This window comes from Arachis hypogaea, chromosome 9 (genome assembly GCF_003086295.3).
Source record: "Arachis hypogaea cultivar Tifrunner chromosome 9, arahy.Tifrunner.gnm2.J5K5, whole genome shotgun sequence".
Taxonomy (NCBI): Eukaryota; Viridiplantae; Streptophyta; class Magnoliopsida; order Fabales; family Fabaceae; genus Arachis; species Arachis hypogaea.
Window position 1 is genome coordinate 120,416,043 of NC_092044.1, and position 19,598 is coordinate 120,435,640.

Below are 19,598 nucleotides of genomic sequence, written 5' to 3' on the forward strand. Positions count from 1 at the left end.
AATACTACATAAACTAGGACCTAACTACTAACGCCGGTTGCCAGGATGGTCCATGTGGTGTCCCGTCCCACATCCACGGGGACGTGTCACTTTCGAAGGCCGTGCTAGCCAAGGACGACCAACTGAGTGGCTCACAGTAGGAGGTATCCGCTATGCTAGTAGTGGTGGTGGTACTTCTCCATGCATATGTAGAGGTGGTGGAGATGAAAGCGGTTCTAATCCAGTCATGGGTGGATGTGGTATTGGTGGTAGAGTTTGGTAATACGATGATGGTGCTGATCCATACTGATACGATAGTGGTGGTGGAGTCTAGTGATGCGATGATGGCATCTGATATCCTATCGGATGAGCCTGTGTATATTTCAAACCATGCTTAGTGTGCTAATCCACACTTGGACCTGTCGATGAGCTAGGTATGTCGATTTGGTCTTTCCGAGTCTGATAACGATCTGCATACTGATCCATCGCATCCCCAGATGCACTCACGATCTGGAACATGTCATCAATATTTATTTCAACGTCTGAGCCAATATCGAACTATGGGTCTAGTCCCAGGCAACTCCATCATCATGGTGATGAGCAGTGCTTGAGCTACCTGGGATGAAGGTCTTGATCATGTCCTTCTCATGGCCAGCAAAGAATCCTAGGGAGGGAATCTCTGCATGTGTAGTTGCCGTAGGATCCTCCGGTATATCCTCCTAACTCGTCGTCTCCGATCTGGGGCATTCAGTGGAAGCTGTAAGTCATTTCTCTGTCTTAGGGCAGCAGGAAGGATATCAGCAAATGGTGCTGCTACTCTCGGATCAACCAGGATGTCCTTCGCAAATAGAAATTGAACTCTACATGCTTGTTGCCACCATGTGAGGTACTCCTATGTCGAATGAGGATCAGGGATTCCATCGATGGTCACCAAGTGGTGTAACTGGTAACGTCCCCTAAAAAAGTCATACCAGTCATGGTGTACGTTGGGTCACCAGGCATTATCTTCCCTCGTTGTCTTGAATAAAAACTCGTCAACGTTCACTAGATCTGATGGCTTGTGCTGCTGCTCCCCAAGCTATCTCTTCACTTTGTCAACATGATAAAACTCTACAAATTGAAAGCAGAAGGAGGGACAACAACCCTCCACGTATAAATCTCTCTGACACTACTAAGCCAGTCAGAAGCAATCTGATATGATTGAAGATCCTCATATGGTGTCCATCGAAACTATGCAAATCGCATGAAGTACAATAATTAGGAATGAATCGCCAATGCATGAAATATGGGGAAAAAGGATCACCTTACTAGAGTCCTCGGAAGGGGTTGAAATCATCTATTTTTGCACCATTCCATAAGAGGTTATATGAAACTGAGGTCACACACTGAATTGTGATATTTATAAGTTCATCCGATAAATCAAACTCCTCTAGGCAAGACCTAAGAAAAGACCATGTCACTCTATCATATGCTTTCTCAAAATCAAACTTGATAGCCATATAGCCTTTTCTTCCTTTCATTTTATGTATAATGTGAAATAGTTCCTTCGCTATTAATATTATCTTGTATCTTCTATCCAGGTACAGAACTAGCTTGGTAGGGAGAAATCCTGTTATTGAGAGCTGGTTTGATCCGTTCGATAATGATTTTAGATATTCCTTTGTATCTTACATTGCATAACGAGATTGGACTAAACTGAGTGATAAAATCTGGTGCTTGTACTTTAGGGATCAGAGTAATGAGAGTGTTGTTAAGACTCCCAATGTTCTTAGGCTCTTTCCAGCATTTATGAACCTGTTCAATCACATCATTCTTTAAGCACTCCCATTGTTTCTTATAAAAAGATACTGAAAAACCATCAGGCCTTGGAGCTATCAAGGCTCCTATACTAAAATAAGCTCTCCTAATCTCTTCCTGAATGGGGATTTGACTTAAACTTCTCCTTATATCTTCCTTCAAAGGCGGGAAAGATTTGGAGCATCCAAATGGGGGATGTGTGTTATTTATCTCTTTAGCATAAAGCCTTTTAAAGTAACCAACAACAAAGTTAACTAGTTGATCTACATCCTCCATCTAGTCCCCCTGTCATCTCTTAGTTTTATAACTTTATTCTTTTGTCTTTTTATTAGTGTTTTTAGTATAATAATACTTAGTATTTCAATCTCCTTCAACAACTCATCTCTCTCTTGATTTGTGCAGTCATAAAGCCTCTTCCTTATCTAGTAGCTCCTCTAATTCCTTACGGAGTTTTTTTCTAACTCTTCCAAGAACGGGTTACTAGCATAGCCTTGAACTCTCTAAATACCACCAAGTCTATTTAGCAATCTGCGCTTCTACCTTCTTACATGCCCAAAAACCTCTTTGTTCTACTCCTTTAAATATGTCATTAAGGTTGTCAGCGTTGTGTTCATATTAACTCCATTTCTCCACTTTTCTTTAATGAAATCATCGAACCCCGGGTGGAGCATCCACATAGCTTTGAAATGAAAAGGCATGTTCTGTCCATTCTAAATCTATGGTTCACAGGTAATAAGAAGAGGATGGTGGTCTGATTCATCCTTGCTAGCACATCAACCCTAACCTCCCGAAAATGCCTCTTCCAACTAGCATTTGATAACACCCTATCTAACCGCTTAAATACTCTTTCGAACCCTTCCTATTTAGGCCCCCTCCAAGTGAACCTTGAACCCATAAAATCAATATCAATAAGACAGCACTTGTTAATCCTTCCCTTAAACCTCCTACAAGCTTCAACATCAGTTCTTCCACCCCTTTCTCTTCAATTAGGCAGACTATCTCATTAAAGTCTCCTACCACCAATCATTACTCCCAGTAATGTTTTTAAGCTCTCTCCAAAGAGCACTTTGGTTCCTTTCTTGCAGACTACCATAAATGGTCGTCAGAAACCAACTCTTTTTGTTACACATTTCTAAATGTATGAAGTGATTTTGCTTATTTATAACTCTTATCACCATATTTGGATTTTTCCATAAGATCCATATACCCCTACTAAAACCCACAACCTCCTACATAATACTAAACTCAAAGCCACATCTTCTTATAACATTTGGAGTCTGCTTTTGACTACACCTAGTTTCTTGTAAAATAACAATGTCTGGTCTATAGATTCTAACAAACTCCTTAAGGTAACGAGAAAAGGCCAAGCTCGCTACCCCTCTACAATTCCTAGAGAAAATATTCATTAGATAAAAGGAAAGAAAAATTGCTTACTGCTCAAGTTGCATCTCCTTCCCTCCTAAGGATATCTCTCCTCCATTGGCCTGATTCCTTTCCAAGATCTAGTTGTCCTCCCCTTCTAAAGAAACCACTTTTCCCTCATCTCTCATATGATTTTTTTCCAGTGCATACTCTTCATGCTGTCTCATGGCTTCCATCATCACCTTTGTATTTATTGAGTACAAATCCGGTGGATTTATTTCGTTTTGGATCATTTGGTCTTTTTCCATAAAAACGGTTTCTTGCACTATTGTTCCTTCCATGGGAGAACATTGGTTATCGTAGAGGGATTCTTGCGTGTTGTTCATAGTGTTGTGGTTTAATATGGCTTGCTGTTGGGTTCTTTGGATATGACTTTGATCTTATCTATGTAAAAGTTCATATTGTGTTAATCGAGTTGGGTCTTGGGGTGCTTCTCTATGTGATGGGCTCATGTTAATACCTTTTTTACCCCCACTTTCATTCTGCTTTCTTGCCTCTTCATCTGCCTATTTCTGGATCCTTTGCTGTTCTATCATCTCCGTTTGGTTTCCATCAACTGTTATGGCAGTCCTATTCTTAGTACAGTTTGCTTTTTCATATCCAAACTTGCTGCTTGAAAAGCAAATGTTGTAGATGTCCTTGTACTCCACTAAGTACCTCACCCCATTCATTGCATATTGTGACACTAGGGAGCTGTTAAATCTAATTCTACACACAAATGGGCAAATTTGCCTCTGCATTTTTCCGCAGTATTAGAATCCACTTTGAGAGTTCTCTCCATAATATTCACAATTCTTTCCAAAATTTCTTTCTCATAATATTCAATCGCTAGACATGGTAGCCGAACCCAGGTAGCAACTAAGTCAATGGTAACCTCCATGGATCGAAATTTGGTTTCCAAAATCAGATAGAGAGATAATGATAAAAAATTCTCCACGGACCCCCTATCAAAGAAAAATCTTGATTTTCTTGGGAGAAAAACTTGACAAGAAAAAAAAAAGTCATTTTTCAAGTCTATTACCTTTAAGCTTCCTTGTTTTTTTCACATAGTTTCCAACTTCAGGGTGAGAACTGGTAGAGAAATTTTCCTTCCCATCAACTTGACTATCAAGGTGTCCCACCAAGGATGCTTTAAATTTTTCATAACTACTTCATTGATCACAACGTTGTAGATACCATTCACATTCTCCACACGAATCTCTGGTTCTTTGTTCTTCTATTCCACTGCCGCTTTGCCTTCTTCAGCATTTTCCATTTCTTCTTTCGAGTTCTCAAACTATGAAAAGCTTTCGTCTTCTTTCATAGTTACTAGTTTTCTTCCTCCCTTCATTGCATCACTAAAAGAGCATTTCAGCATCTTATCTAGTGCTTCATTCCTCTCTCAATATCTCCCACCATCCAGTCCTCCTCTTTGGGAACAAGACACATGCTTCCAGAAAAAGCATCCCCTTCCCCTTCCTTCCTTCCCTTTTTCACTGACCTAGAGCCCTGCTCCTCTTTTGGTGGATCATGAGTCCGAAAATGTCCTCATCGGACATAATTGCCCCCCATTGCTGGCTAATAAAAAAATAAAGTGGTGTTTGCAAGTAATGTACAGAGAGAAAAAAAATTTTAAATATCAACCTAACAACAAATATAACTTTAAAATTGATAGTAATATTATATCAATAATATTTGTATATAGAGTTGTCAATAAGCCAATTCTATAAAATCTGGTCCTGACCCCATTAATTAAGTTAAAAAAGAGTCTATAGATAAAATGATCAGTTGATCACTGTAAAAGAACAAAATGATCAATTTTTTTTTGAAAATTCCTCCTGAGACAAAATCCTATAGCATTTAGAGGGCTCAACGCTAATTCTTAGAGCACTTTGCCACAATTTTTTTAAAGCTTTGTTCCCTTCATTTTAGTTTGTAAGTATAATACCCACACTTCAATTGACCCTAGGATCACTCACTCATATAAATGACGCTATCATATTTTTCATCTCTCAACTTCACCAACACTCATATGAAATAATAGAACAAAGAAGGACTTCACATAATCATATCTTTTTTCATTTCATAGAAGATACAATACATAAGGCATATGTGCCTTTATATAGGCAAAGTTTCATACTAAAAGTTCATGATTCTACTAGCTTCTTAATACACATACTTATCCAACTTTGCTTCTTACTTTGACTATTCAAATAAATAACTTTCTTGTAATTTCTAGCATATCTTGAAAATTATTTATTAAGCTTAATCATCAATCTTGAAGCTTCCAATGCACTTCATGATTCTTCTAGTATGGAGGTGATGAGTGCAACTTCCATTCAATTCCAATTCAATTTGATTTTGAACTTCTTCAATGTTCTAGTATATTGTAGTTGTACTACTTTCTTGAATATTCTTGATTTAATTTTCTAACATTGCCTCCCTTAAATCAAGCTTGTAGAGTTTATCATTCCAAGCATCTTCTTCAACTTGTAAAATAACTCGGTCTTCAATGGCTTTGTAAATATATCTGCAACTTGTTCTTCAGTTGGACAATACTCGATCACAGCTTCTTTTTCATTTACCAACTCTATGATTTTGTGAAATCGAATATCAATATGCTTCAATCTTCCATGGAATACTGGATTTTTGCAAAGTACAATAGCTAACTTGTTATCGCAAAATATTGTTGTTGGAGTATTTTGTTTCTCGTTCAATTCCTCAAGAATTCTTCTTAGCCAAACTGCTTGTGTTGCACAACTTGCTACTGCTATATATTCTGCTTCTGCTGTAGATTGTGCTACTATTGGTTGTTTCTTTGACGACCATGAAATTGTACCAGAACCAAGATAAAATACGAACTCTGAAGTACTTTTTCTTATTTCTATATCTCCAGCCCAATCACTATCAGTGTAACCGATAAAATTCACTTCAATAGTATTTTCATAATAAATACCATCATTTAAAGTACCTTTAATATATCGAAGAATTCTTTTTTCCGCTTGCAAATGGTTGGTACAAGGTTCCTCCATTATTTTGCTAAGCAAACCAACTCCAAACACAATATCTGGTCTAGTCGCAGTCAAGTACCTTAGACTTCCAATTAAGTTTTTGTAGTATGTGGGATTTACGGCTCCTCCTTTATCTTCTCTCAGCAATTTGAACTTCTCTTCGACTGGAGTAGAAACTGGTTTTGAGTGTTCTATTTGAAATTTCTTCAAAATATCATTTGCATATTTCTTCTGAGAAATGAAAATTCCATCATCTCTTTGAACCACTTCAATGCCAAGAAAGTAAGTCATCAAGCCCATATTTGTCATTTCAAAGTGCTTTATCATAGCCTCCCTGAATTCTGCAATTATCTTCAAATTGTTGCCAGTAAAGATTAAATCATCAACATAAAGACACACGATCAAGATATCTCCAGGTTCAACGAATTTGATATAAAGAGTATGCTCAAACAGACATCTTCTAAAACCATTCTCAATGAAATAAGAATCAATCTTCTTGTACCATGCTCTTGGTGCTTGATTTAATCCATACAAAGCTTTCTTCAACTTGTAAACTTTATCTTCTTTTTCAATAACTTCATATCCTGCAGGTTGCTCAACATACACTTCTTCTTCTAAAGTGCCATTTAGAAATGCAGACTTAACATCCATTTGATGTATCTTTCACTTATTTTGAGCCAAGAGTGAAATAATCATACGAATAGTGTCTAATCTAGCAATAAGAGCAAATACTTCAAAGTAGTTGATACCTGGTTTTTGTTTGTATCCTTTTGCAACTAATCTTGCTTTGAATCGATCAACTTTACCACTGGGTTTGTACTTAGTCTTGTAAACCTACTTTACTCCAATCGGCTTCTTATCTGTTGGTAAATCTGTCAGCTCCCATGTGTCATTCTTCTCAATGGCATGAATCTCCTCATCCATTGCTTTCTTCCAATTGTTGTCTTTAAAGGCTTCTTTAAAGTTCAACGGCTTACAATCTGAAAATAGAGCAAAATTTATGATTTCTTCATCGGACGGATCGTTGTCATTGCCAACTTCATAATCTGCTAATCTAGCAGGTAGTCTCCTCTCTCTTTGAGGTCTTCTAGATGATTCTGGTTGTTCGGTTGTGTCCGGTTGTCTTTCTTCTTCATCATCACATGTATTTGAAATTACAATCGGATGCTTTTCTGTCTTTGTGTCCTTGTCCCACATGACTTTCTCGTTAAACGTGACGTCTCTGCTGATGATTACTTTCTTTGTTTCTGGATTGTACAACTTGTATGCTTTTGAGTCTGTGCTATAGCCAATAAAGATACACTTCTCGCCTTTGTCGTCTAACTTCTTCCTTAATTGATCTGGTACATGGGCATAAGTGATACACCCAAAGACTTTGAAATGATGAATGGAAGGCCGCTTTCCACTCCAAGCTTCCTCTGGAGTTTTATTACGAACACTCTTTGTTGGACACCTATTTAAAATATGAACTACTGTTGCGAATGCTTCTGTGCAAAACTCTTTAGACATTTGTTTTGACTTGAGCATGCAACTGACCATATCCATGATGGTTCTATTCTTTCTTTTAGCAACTCCATTTTGTTGAGGAGTGTATCTAGTTGTTAGTTGGTGCTGAATTCCGTGTTGCTTAAAGTATTCTGAACGTGCAAGATATTCTGTTCCTCTGTCTATTATGAGAATTTTGATTTTACAGCCACTTTGTTTTTTGACAAATGCCTTGAATGTCTTAAAGACATCACATGCTTCTGATTTTTGCTTCAGAAAGTATACCCATGTATATCTACTAAAATCATCAATAAAAGTAATAAAGTACCTGCTACCACCATTACTTGGAACTTTGACGTTAGGATTTTTGCTAGTAAAGAATTTTATAAAAATAGTCGCGTTGTAGATATAGATTCTAAACCAACAGAAATCCCTTCGTGCAAACGTTTTGGTTGTCACAAGTAACAAACCCTTTTAAAATTGATAACCGAGTATTTAAACCTCGGGTCGTCTTCTCAAGGAACTGCAGAGAAGTGTGTTCTTATTATTGGTTATGTAGATTGTAAATTGGGGTTTGAGAATGAGGAATAAATATAGCAAATAATTTAAATGGCAATTAAAATAAATAAATACTGTAAAGCAAATCCTTTGGCAAGGTATGAGAAATTGGAAGTCTAGACTTAGTTATTCTTATCAATAATAATGAAAGTTGAACCTTAATTCCACTTAGTTAACCTTTGCTAAAGCAAAGAAAATTCAAGGGACTAATTAGTTTGACCTTCGAATCCTATTTATTTCCTAAGAAAAGGTTGGGATTATTGAAGTTCAGTTCAATTAGCAAAGATAACAGTTATCAATTATGTTGAGCTAAGATAACTCCTGAGTTACTGATTTCTTAACCAAGACCAAAAGGAAAAAAAAAATTAAATCTACTGGAATAAGAATGTCTTCAGATTGGGAATAATCAATGACAATAATAAAGAAAGCAATATTAAACTGAAATACCTCAAATAACATTAATTCAAAAGAGTAATCTGTAACATAGAAGAATTCATAAACTAAATTGAGAAGGAAAGTAATGAAAAAGGAATATTGAACCTGGTAAAAAGATAATCCTTGAAGAAAATAAAATTCTAAATCTAAATTCTAATCCTAAAGAGAGAGAGAGAACCTCTCTCCAACTAAACCTAAATCATGGAAAGTGACTCAAAAATTCCAGACTCCCTTGAATGGATGCATTCCCCCACTTCATAACCTCTGGTCTATGCCTTCTGAACTTGGATTTGGGCCAAAAAGGGCTTCAGAATTCACTATTAGCTTTTTCTGTAATTTCTGGTGCGTGGCCTTTGTCACGCGTCCGCATGGGTCACGCGGTCGCATCAATTGGAGTTTTCCTTGTCGCGCGGTCGCGTCAGTTATGCGGCCGCGTCACAGGTGTTCTTCTTTAGGTGCACGGTCGCGTCAGTCATGCAGCCGCGTCGCTGCTTCTTCGCTCTTGGCACGCGGTCGCGTCGTCCATGCGATCGCGTGAATGCCAGTTTCTCCAAAACTCCGTTTTACGCTTTCCTTCCATTTTTGTATGTTTCCTTTTCCATCCTTTAAGTCATTCCTGCCTTAGAAGATCTGAACTATTCAACACACTAATCATGGCATTGAATGGAAAATAAAGGTAATTAAAATAATTAATTTCAAAGTATAGGAAATATGTTTTTCACATACATCACATAATAAGGAACGAAAAGTAAAACCATGCAATTAATATGAATAAGTGGGTGAAGAATTGAATAAATCATTCAAACTAAGCACAAAATATATCACAAAATATGGGTTTATCAACCTCCCCACACTTAAACAATAGCATGTCCTCATGCTATATCCAAGGTAAAAAGTAAGGTTGAAGTGGTGGAATGCCATGCAATGCAATTCTAATCTAAATGCAACTACCTAAATGAGTCATGCAATTCTAATTTTTTTCACTCATATATTAAGCTTACATGTAGTTAAATCAATTCACATTCTCAAGGAATCATATATACATAGCCAACCTTAGATAATGTTAAAGCACTTTTACACTTGAGATGGGAAGAAAAATATTTTATAAACTTACAAGACAATTAACAAATTAAGCATGGATATATGTTGATGAGTTATTGAACCCTCACTGGATTTTGTGTTTACTCTCTAATCACTCAGTGTTTATTGGGTTAATCACTCTATTCTTCTTTATATCCTTGCTTTCTATAACTTTGTTCTTCATCTAACCAATCAACAATCATAAAATATAGACATACAAAGATCATGAGGTCTTTTCAAGGTTGTAATGGGGCCGAGGTAAAGGTAAGGGTATATTTATAAGGCCAAGTGAGCTAATTAAGTGAATCCTTGATTAGTCTAAGATCTCACCTAACATACATATTTTATAAAGCAAAGCTTCTTTACCTATTTTCCCATATTTTCCACTTTTTATGTTACATGCTCATGCATTAGTTTTAATTTTTGCTCCATGTGCACTTGCTTTAATTTGCATTTTTTTTAAATGCACATGGTAATTAATTATTTTAATTTCACATGAGCATGCTTCCCAAAACATCTTTATTTTTTCCAACTTTTCTACCTTTGTTTCTATCATCCATGTTCCCATAAAGTTTTCCCACACTTAAACAATTACACAATTTCTATCTTAAGCTAACCAAGGATTCAACTTGGGATTTTTAATTTGTTTTTCTGCTTAAGGCTAGTAATGTGGTTATAAAACAAGGGGGATTTAAAAGCTCAAGGGGGTTAACAAGGATGGCATAAAAGGTAGGCTTTATTTGGGATAAGTGAGTTTTAATAAAAAATGGCCTCAATCCTATCTTGGTATGTATCTATATTCTATACTGGACATATAGATTAAAGCAAAGTAAAGAACATCAGAAAAATAAAAAGAAGGGCAAACACACAGGAATGAAATTTATGGTTTGAATGTAACCATACAATTAAGCTCAAAACTCACAAGCTGTGTGTTCTCTAACTCAAACATCATATATCATTCATATATGTCATGCAGGTTTAGTTAAAAATTCCCATTATTCTCATAAAAATATTGTTTTGGGTGGCCTTTAAGGTTTTAGTGTTTCTCCTTGATGAAATGTTGTTAACTAACTAACATGTAATGCTATATATACAAGGTGTGTGGATTGTTTCTGTTGAGGTCTCTAGCTTACTCCTTTCTTTATTTTTAATCAAGTTAACTATCATATACTAAAAAGGGTAAACTATACTAATTAATCCACTTAAAATATAACTAGTAAACTAATGTGCAAATCAAGCTAAAATATCCAAAATAGTATACATATAGCTCAAAGTGCAAAATGCAAAAATACAATAAAAAGCAAAAAAAGAGAAAAATATGCAAAAATACAGAAAATGAACAAAATAAGAGAGAGTTTGTAGTAGTTCACTAAAATAAAGATATGCCAGAGATGACAACCTCCCCACACTTAAATAATAGCATCGTCCTCGATACTCACTCAAGCTGGGTGTGAAGGAGTGTCATCTCCAGAAGGATGGGTAGCTGGAGTCTCTGTGGTGGTGGCCTGAGAATCTGGCTGCTGTAGAGGAGGGGCTGTCTGAATAGGGATCTCAGGGTCTGCAGCCTGAATCTGAGGTGGGTCCTCCTGCTGGGGTTCAGTCTGCTCTGAGCCTGCCTGCGCAGCCTGTGTGGGTGCCGGCTCCTCGTGATCGAATGCCTCCGCCTCAGATGTATCAGAAGGGGTGTCAGGCTCGGAGGGGATGTCTCCGCCAGACTGGATCATCAACTTGAGGTGCTCATAGCGTCGCTTGCTGCGACGCTCCATACGGTCCAAGTGGGCGAACAGTCGATGCACCAAATGGTAGATAGGCTCATGAGTAGCTGGAGGAGCAGTGGGCGGTGTAGGTGCAGCAGTGGAAGAAGAGGGGGCAGCTGAAGGTGTGGCTGTCTCATCTGAAGGAGTAAGGAAATCAGATCTGTAGCCCAAGGCCAGAAAGTTCCTGCTGTGAAGAATAATTTTCCTGCACTCTGCAGCAGGTGGCCTCTCATCAGCATCCTCCCACGATACGTCAGCTCGACGTCCGAGCTAGGTAATCTGATACGAAAAGGGGAGAGTGCCTCGGATGTGGACTCTGGCCATGTAGGACCGGATAAAACGTGGCAGGTACAGGTCCTTACCCTCCATCACACACCAGAGGAGGGTGATCATGGCAGCATGTATCACAGTCTCATGGGTACTTGGCATAAAAAAGTTGCTCAGGATCTGATGCCATAGCCGAGCCTCATCATTTAAGGAAATCCACTTGATTCCCTTAGGCATGGTGGTGTCCTGACCCAATTCCCATGGAATAGTCGGGTCAAGGGCTATCCTTGCCTTGACAGCATCCTAATCAAACCTCATGAAGCGCATGTCCTCCTCAGCCTTGTGGTAACCGTCAGGCTGATCGAACTTTGGTGGAAGGTGCAGAATATCCTCAATGACCTCTTCAGTGACCAGTATCTATTTTCCTCTGAGGTGCACGGCATCTAGGGAAGTCTTGAAGTAATTGCAGTAAAACTCTCTTACCCAGGAAGCATTTACCTCAGTCCAGTTTCGCTCCAAGAAGAACCAGCCTCTCTGTTTGATCTGATCGGAGGTGTACTGCTGTAGTTCTTCTGGGATTTTCAAAGTCCTCTCCAGGTACAGGTTTCTGGAGGTAGCAAACTTAGGAAACTTTAGTTCACAGTACCGGTTTGCAAACTTAATTGGATCAGTAGCAGGGAGTAGCTGGTCTGCCTTCTCCTGCGCAGTAAAGTGTTTCTCCCGCCAGGAGGCATCATGCATAAGATCTATGATAGACATAGATGAATCTCCTCTTTTATGTTTGCCAGTGGTAGCCTTTCCTTTTCCCTTTCTCTGGGAATCTGACATCCTGAAAAACAGAAAATCAGGATATAATAAAAAATAGGAAAACAAATAGGCAAATAGTCAAAAGAGACACAAAGTGGCAAAGGAGAATTAGAATGAGGAAAATGAGTTAAGTAAATGTGCATTAAGGATTGTATAGGAGTTAAAAGTTCGAAAGGAAGAATGGACAATCCAAAATGTAATAGAAGGCATGTTAATTAGGAAAAAGTATCAGTATGCCATAGTTAGAAAAGTAAAAGAAAGTGAAAAACCAGAAGAGATGTTTTAAAAGGTCAGTTTGGTTAGAATTGAAAAAGAGTTTAGGAAGGTAAAATTAGTGAGTTAATGAAAAATGGGTTAAGGTAAGTGGCATAAGGATAAGTTCCAAAGTAACAAGCATTCATAATTAGAAGCTATAAGTAACTCATAACCAAACAAGGAAAATAGGTTGATGATGATTCAGATAGATATAGAAATAGCAAAAATTGGAATCAAACATCAAAAATGCAATTTATGAACCAGGAGATCAAAGAGAATAAGAATGCGTTCCCTGGCATTCATGAATTGGTTTGGGGGAATCTAAGGAAAGCACAATTGAAAATGCCAAAACCAAGACAAGAATGGAAATATTTTACAGAAATTTGGGCAGCATTCTGGCTAAAATTGGATTATCCCGAAAAATAAACAGCAACAAAACAGTTCATAAGAAAAATAAAACATAGCTACAATCACATATAAGGAGTATGAACATGAAAAAGGCAATGTAAAAAGCAGCAGAAAACAAGAGAGTACAGCATATGAACAATAGCAACATCACAGAAATATCAGAATTGCGAAAATCATAAAGCAAGAAACATGAACAGCGCAATTATCAGGCATAGATCTACTAACTACATCCTAGACTACCTAACAACCTAGAATCTACTACAGCATGCATATCTAACTAGCCTAAATATGAACATAAACAGAAAAATATGAAGTAACTACGAATGGATAGAAGGGTGACGTTTTGCGGAACCTGGAAGGCTAATGAAGGAGATTGAGGCAGAGAGGTGGCTGGGGAATGGTGGTGGTGGCGTCTGGCGCGGCGGCGGTGGCTGCTGGTTGGGGGCAGGGGCTTCGGGAAAGGGAGGGGTAATGGAGGTAGGGGAAAGGTTTGGGACGGGGGTGAGGGTGGTGGTGGTGGGCGGATAGGAGTGCGGCGGTGATGGCGGCGCGGTGGGTGGCTATCGCGGAGGGGGGTCAGCGGCGATGGAGGGAGAAGGGGAAAGGAGAAGAAGAAAGAGGGGGAAGGAAGAAGGGGGTGGTGTGGCAGTGGGTTCTGGGTGGTCGACGGGGGCGGCGGTGGCCGGTGGTGGTGGCTGGGTGGTTGGGGAGAAGAGAGGGAGGAGAAGGGTTTGGGGGGGCACGCGAATGGGTAGGGTTTCGCGTCATAGGGTGTAATCGAATTTGGGTTCACGCGATCGCATGGGGCACACGGTCGCGTGGCTGGGGTGGAATAGGGGTTGACGCGATTGTGTGGGTCGCGCGATCGCATGGAACGGATAAAAGAGAGGATGACGCGATCGCCTGAGGTATGCGATCGCGTCGCTTGAAATTGTGCTAAACGCACGATTTCAGCGTTGTGTCGGCGCAACTCTACGTCTCCTTGTTGGGGGTTGTGCAATCCATGCGACGCGATCGCGTCGCTCACGCTGTCACGTGGGATTGGTTGTGTGTGATTGACGCGGACGCGTGGTTCATTTTGTGCGAAATGCACAATGGCCACATGATTCCAGCCCAACTTTCTAGGCGTTGGATCTTTACGCCGATTTCCAGGTCACGCGGCCGCGTGAGTGACGCGGACGCGTGGGAGGTGTTTTGTTGCAACTGACGCGATCGCATGATCGATACGATCGCGTCGCACGCCTTCTTTTTTTTTCGATATATAGGTATGTAATTATGCAGTATACAGTGCTAAATGCAAATGTTATGAATAATATCCAGGTTCAATAGAAATAAACAATATATAATAAACAAAAATGAAATAAAATGGAAACAAAAACGATCATACCATGGTGGGTTGTCTCCCACCTAGAACTTTTAGTTAAAGTCCTTAAGTTGGACATTTGATGAGCTTCCTGTTATGGTGGCTTGTGCTTGAATTCGTCCAGAAATCGCCACCAGTGTTTGGAATGCCAGCATCCTCCGGGGTCCCAAACAAAGTACGTAAAGCCCTTGTGTGAGTTCAAACAGGCTTGCAGGCTCCTGGAGTGTTGAATGTCATAATAGACTCCAGGATCCCAAATTTTTCTTCTACAACCGTCTTTGTCTTGATCTACATCGTTCCAGTCGGGTGAAGAGTAATCCGAATTCTCACTACAGTGACTAAACAGCTTCCGAGATCCTTTAAATTGAGCTTGACACCAATTCTTGCACCTCAAATTGAAGTGTGAAACCTCATTGAATTTTGCATACCATCGCTGAGTGCGAATCATTTCCCTTTTTCTCTTAAAGCCGCAGAGAGCTCTAAGCTGGCCATCTGTTTCAAGTAAACCATATTCAAGTGGAAAAGTAAAGATAAAAGCTAAGGATTTTACCCACTTGAAGTCTGTAATTGGTGGTAATGGCCTTGGGATAGATGTTTCCAGTGATTCTGCAAGCTCTACTCCCTTGTGGTCTTCTGTGAATTCCTCAACTTCTTTGCAAATCTTTTCCATTCCAGCCATGTCCTGGTCAAAGTCTTCCATATCTTCCTCATCACTCGAGTCATAATTAGGAGGTTGAGAAAAGTCAATCTCTGCATCATCTTCGTATTCACTTGGGGAAGATTCTTCTGTCTTAAAGAATTCACTTGCGGATGCAAGTTCATCACTAGGAGGACTTGACTGGTGTCTATCATCATCAAGGAAACATGCGTCTTGATGGGGTCTTCCATCACTCTGTGCAACACCCTCTTTAGCGTCAATTGTAACATCCTTGACGGGGTCTTCCATGACTCTGTATTTCCTAGGAGGTTCAGCATCTCCTAAATCTTCAACCAACTCTTCTTCTTCTACAATGACAGCGTCCTCTACTTGTTCCAGTACGAAGTTATGCTCTATGTTGTCCACTAGAGTCTCTAGTGTCTTTTTCGTGCTGCGTTCTTCATTAGATTCTTTACATGAAGCCATGGGAGTCTGTTGAGTGTCTGAACGTCTGGAAGATAATTGATTTATTGCTTGCTCCAATTGATGAAGGGTTGCATTGAACTGGTTTACTGATTCCTCGAAGCGAACCTGTGATTTTTGGCTTGATGGATATGGACATGGTGTATAAGGAGTGGTGGTTCTTGGGAGTAATTGGATTGGCGTTGGGGAGGATAAGGATCATATGGTGGCGGATGGTGAAAGGAAGCTTGTGAGTGTGGTGGTTCAAAATTATGTCGAGAGGATGGTCTCTGAGCACAGGGTGGGGCTTGTTGGTGGTTACAAGGCGGTCCACCAAATCTATCAGTTGGGCATGCATTGTAAAATGGTCGTTGTCCATGATATCTTGGAGGGTGTTGTTGCCTAAAGGGTTGATTAGATCCTCTTGGCTCCATCCATCCTTGATTGGTCTGACCTTGATGCATATTCCTGCTGTGGTTTCTATTTCCTTCAACAAAGTTAGAACCAAACTCAAAGCGAGAGGGGTGAGAATTCATAGTAGTTATCAGAAATAAGGGGGAAAAAGGAGAAACAAATAAACAAGTAAAAGAAAAATATATATTTTTTTGAAAAATATTTACAATAACCAATAATAAGGCACACGTTTGCAATTCCCCGGCAACGGCGCCATTTTGATGTTAGGATTTTTGCTAGTAAAGAATTTTATAAAAATAGTCGCGTTGTAGATATAGATTCTAAACCAACAGAAATTCCTTCGTGCAAACGTTTTGGTTGTCACAAGTAACAAACCCTTTTAAAATTGATAACCGAGTATTTAAACCTCGGGTCGTCTTCTCAAGGAACTACAGGGAAGTGTGTTCTTATTATTGGTTATGGAGATTGTAAATTGGGGTTTGAGAATGAGGAATGAATATGACAAATAATTTAAATGGCAATTAAAATAAATAAATACTGTAAAGCAAACCCTTTGGCAAGGTATGGGAAATTGGAAGTCCAGACTTAGTTATTCTTATCAATAATAATGAAAGTTGAACCTTAATTCCAATTAGTTAACATTTGCTAAAGCAAAGGAAAGTCAAGGGACTAATTAGTTTGACCTTCGAATCCTGTTTATTTCCTAAGAAAAGGTTGGGATTATTGAAGTTCAGTTCAATTAGCAAAGATAACAGTTATCAATTATGTTGAGCTAAGATAACTCCTGAGTTACTGATTTCTTAACCAAGACCAAAAGGAAAAGGAAATTAAATCTACTGGAATAAGAATGTCTTCAGATTGGGAATAATCAATGACAATAATAAAGAAAGCAATATTAAACTGAAATACCTCAAATAACATTAATTCAAAAGAGTAATCTGTAACATAGAAGAATTCATAAACTAAATTGAGAAGGCAAGTAATGAAAAAGGAATATTAAACCTGGTAAAAAGATAATCCTTGAAGAAAATAAAATCCTAAATCTAAATCCTAATCCTAAAGAGAGAGAGAGAACCTCTCTCCAACTAAACCTAAATCATGGAAAGTGACTCAAAAATTCCAGACTCCCTTGAATGGATGCGTTCCCCCACTTCATAACCTCTGGTCTATACCTTCTGGACTTGGATTTGGGCTAAAAAGCGCTTCAGAATTCACTATGAGCTTTTTCTACAATTTCTGGTGCGTGGCCTCTGTCACGCGTCCGCGTGGGTCACGCGGTCGCGTCAATTGGAGTTTTCCTTGTCGCGCGGTCGCGTCAGTTCTGCGGCCGCGTCATAGGTGTTCTTCTTGAGGTGCACAGTCGCGTTAGTCATGCGGCCGCGTCGCTGCTTCTTCGCTCTTGGCACATGGTCGTGTCATCCATGCGATCGCGTGAATGCCAGTTTCTCCAAAACTCCGTTTTACGCTTTCCTTCCATTTTTGTATGTTTTCTTTTTCATCCTTTAAGTCATTCCTGCCTTAGAAGATCTGAACTATTCAACACACTAATCATGGCAACGAATGGAAAATAAAGGTAATTAAAATAATTAATTTCAAAGCATAGGAAACATGTTTTTCACATACATCACATAATAAGGAAGGGAAAGTAAAACCATGCAATTAATATGAATAAGTGGGTGAAGGATTGAATAAATCACTCAAACTAAGCACAAAATATATCACAAAATATGGGTTTATCAAACTTCTACAGAACAGAGATCTGAATGCACAATTTCAAGTAATCTTCTAGCTCTCCAAGACTTTCCTGTAGGGAATGGATCTCTGTGCTTCTTTCCCAGTTGACAAATCTCATAAACACAATTGGGAATATGAATCCATGGTAGACCAGAAACAAGTCCTTTTCTTGACAGGTAGTTTAGGCCAGAAAAATGAAAGTGCCCAAACCGCATATGCCACAACCAGTTATCATCAAGTATCACAGAACTCATGCAAGAAGGATTAACATGTTGAATTTTTAACGGAAACATTCTGTTTAAAGTCATCTTTGCTTTATCAATGAACCTTCCATTGTTGTCAAATACAGTGCAATATCCACGATAAGTTATCATCTTATATCCCTTCTCAGATAATTGCCCCATACTCAGTAAATTGTAATCAAGTTCAGGAGCATAGAAAACATTAGAAATATAACTCAGAGAACCATCTTTCAATCTAATTGGTATGTGCCATTTTCCTTCAATAGGGATCTTTGTACTATTACCAAACTTCAATAATAGTTTAACTGAATCATCTAATGAAGAAAACAACTCCTTTCTACCAGACATATGATTACTGCAAGCATTATCCAAGTACCATATATTTTCATCTTCAGCACATGAATTACTTGTAAAAAATAAAGTCTGAGTACCCGGATTGTCATCAGTATTTTGATGCTGATTTTCTGCAACGTGTGCTTGATTATTATTCGTCACTTTGAATCTGCAATCTGCTGCTTTGTGCATACTTTCCACAATGAAAACAGTTGAAATTAGTTCTTTCCTGATAAAAATTACCTCGACCTCTTCCTTGGTTGACAGGCCTGAAATTCGTTCCACCTCTTCCTTGATTAGGTGGTGTAAAATTGTTGTAACTTCCTTGGGTAATTGCCACGACCTCTACTTCTGAAACTTCCTCTGTCTCTACTTTGAAAATTGAAACCACGACCTTGTCTTTCTTGTGTACGGCTTGATTGTGCAACATTGTTGAAAGTCACTCGGCTTTTTAGGGCTTCCTCGGTTGATTTTTCTGATTTTTCCAGTATTCTACTGATGTGGCTTTCCATGGTTCCTTGCAACTCTGCAATTGTCATGGTATCCATATTGTGTGACTCTAGTATCGTAGTCACCACATGGTCATACTTCATTAGCATTGTGCGAAGAATTTTCTCCACTACTTTGCTATCGGGCATATCTTCTCCATAGACTCTCATTTTATTGACAAGATCTGTAACACGAGTAAAATATTACTCAACAGTTTCTGAGCTCGACATCTCGTACCTTTCATATTCTCTTCTTAAAGACTGTAGCTTTATTTTCTGAGCTTTATCTATGCCTTTGTATGACAGCTTCAACATGTTCCATGCTTTCTTTACACTTTTGGCATTTGCTATTTTGCCAAACACCGTATAATCTACTCCTTGATGAATTTGAGATAGCGCCAATTGATCTCTCCTTTGTTGGGCAGTATCTGCTCCTTCTTGCAAACCCGGTTCAATGAAATTCCATAGGTTATGGGCCTTCAAATGGGTAGACATCAAAGTCTCCCAATAACTATAATCAAGTTTCCCATCTAACTTGGGACCGGACCACACAATATTAAAAGTGTTTTCCATACCGACTCTATGAATAAACAACTATGTGAGAACTCTCTCACACCTTACAAACTCTCAAACACCAGGTGCTGGATTAACCAGCTCTGATACCAAATGTAAGTATAATACCCAC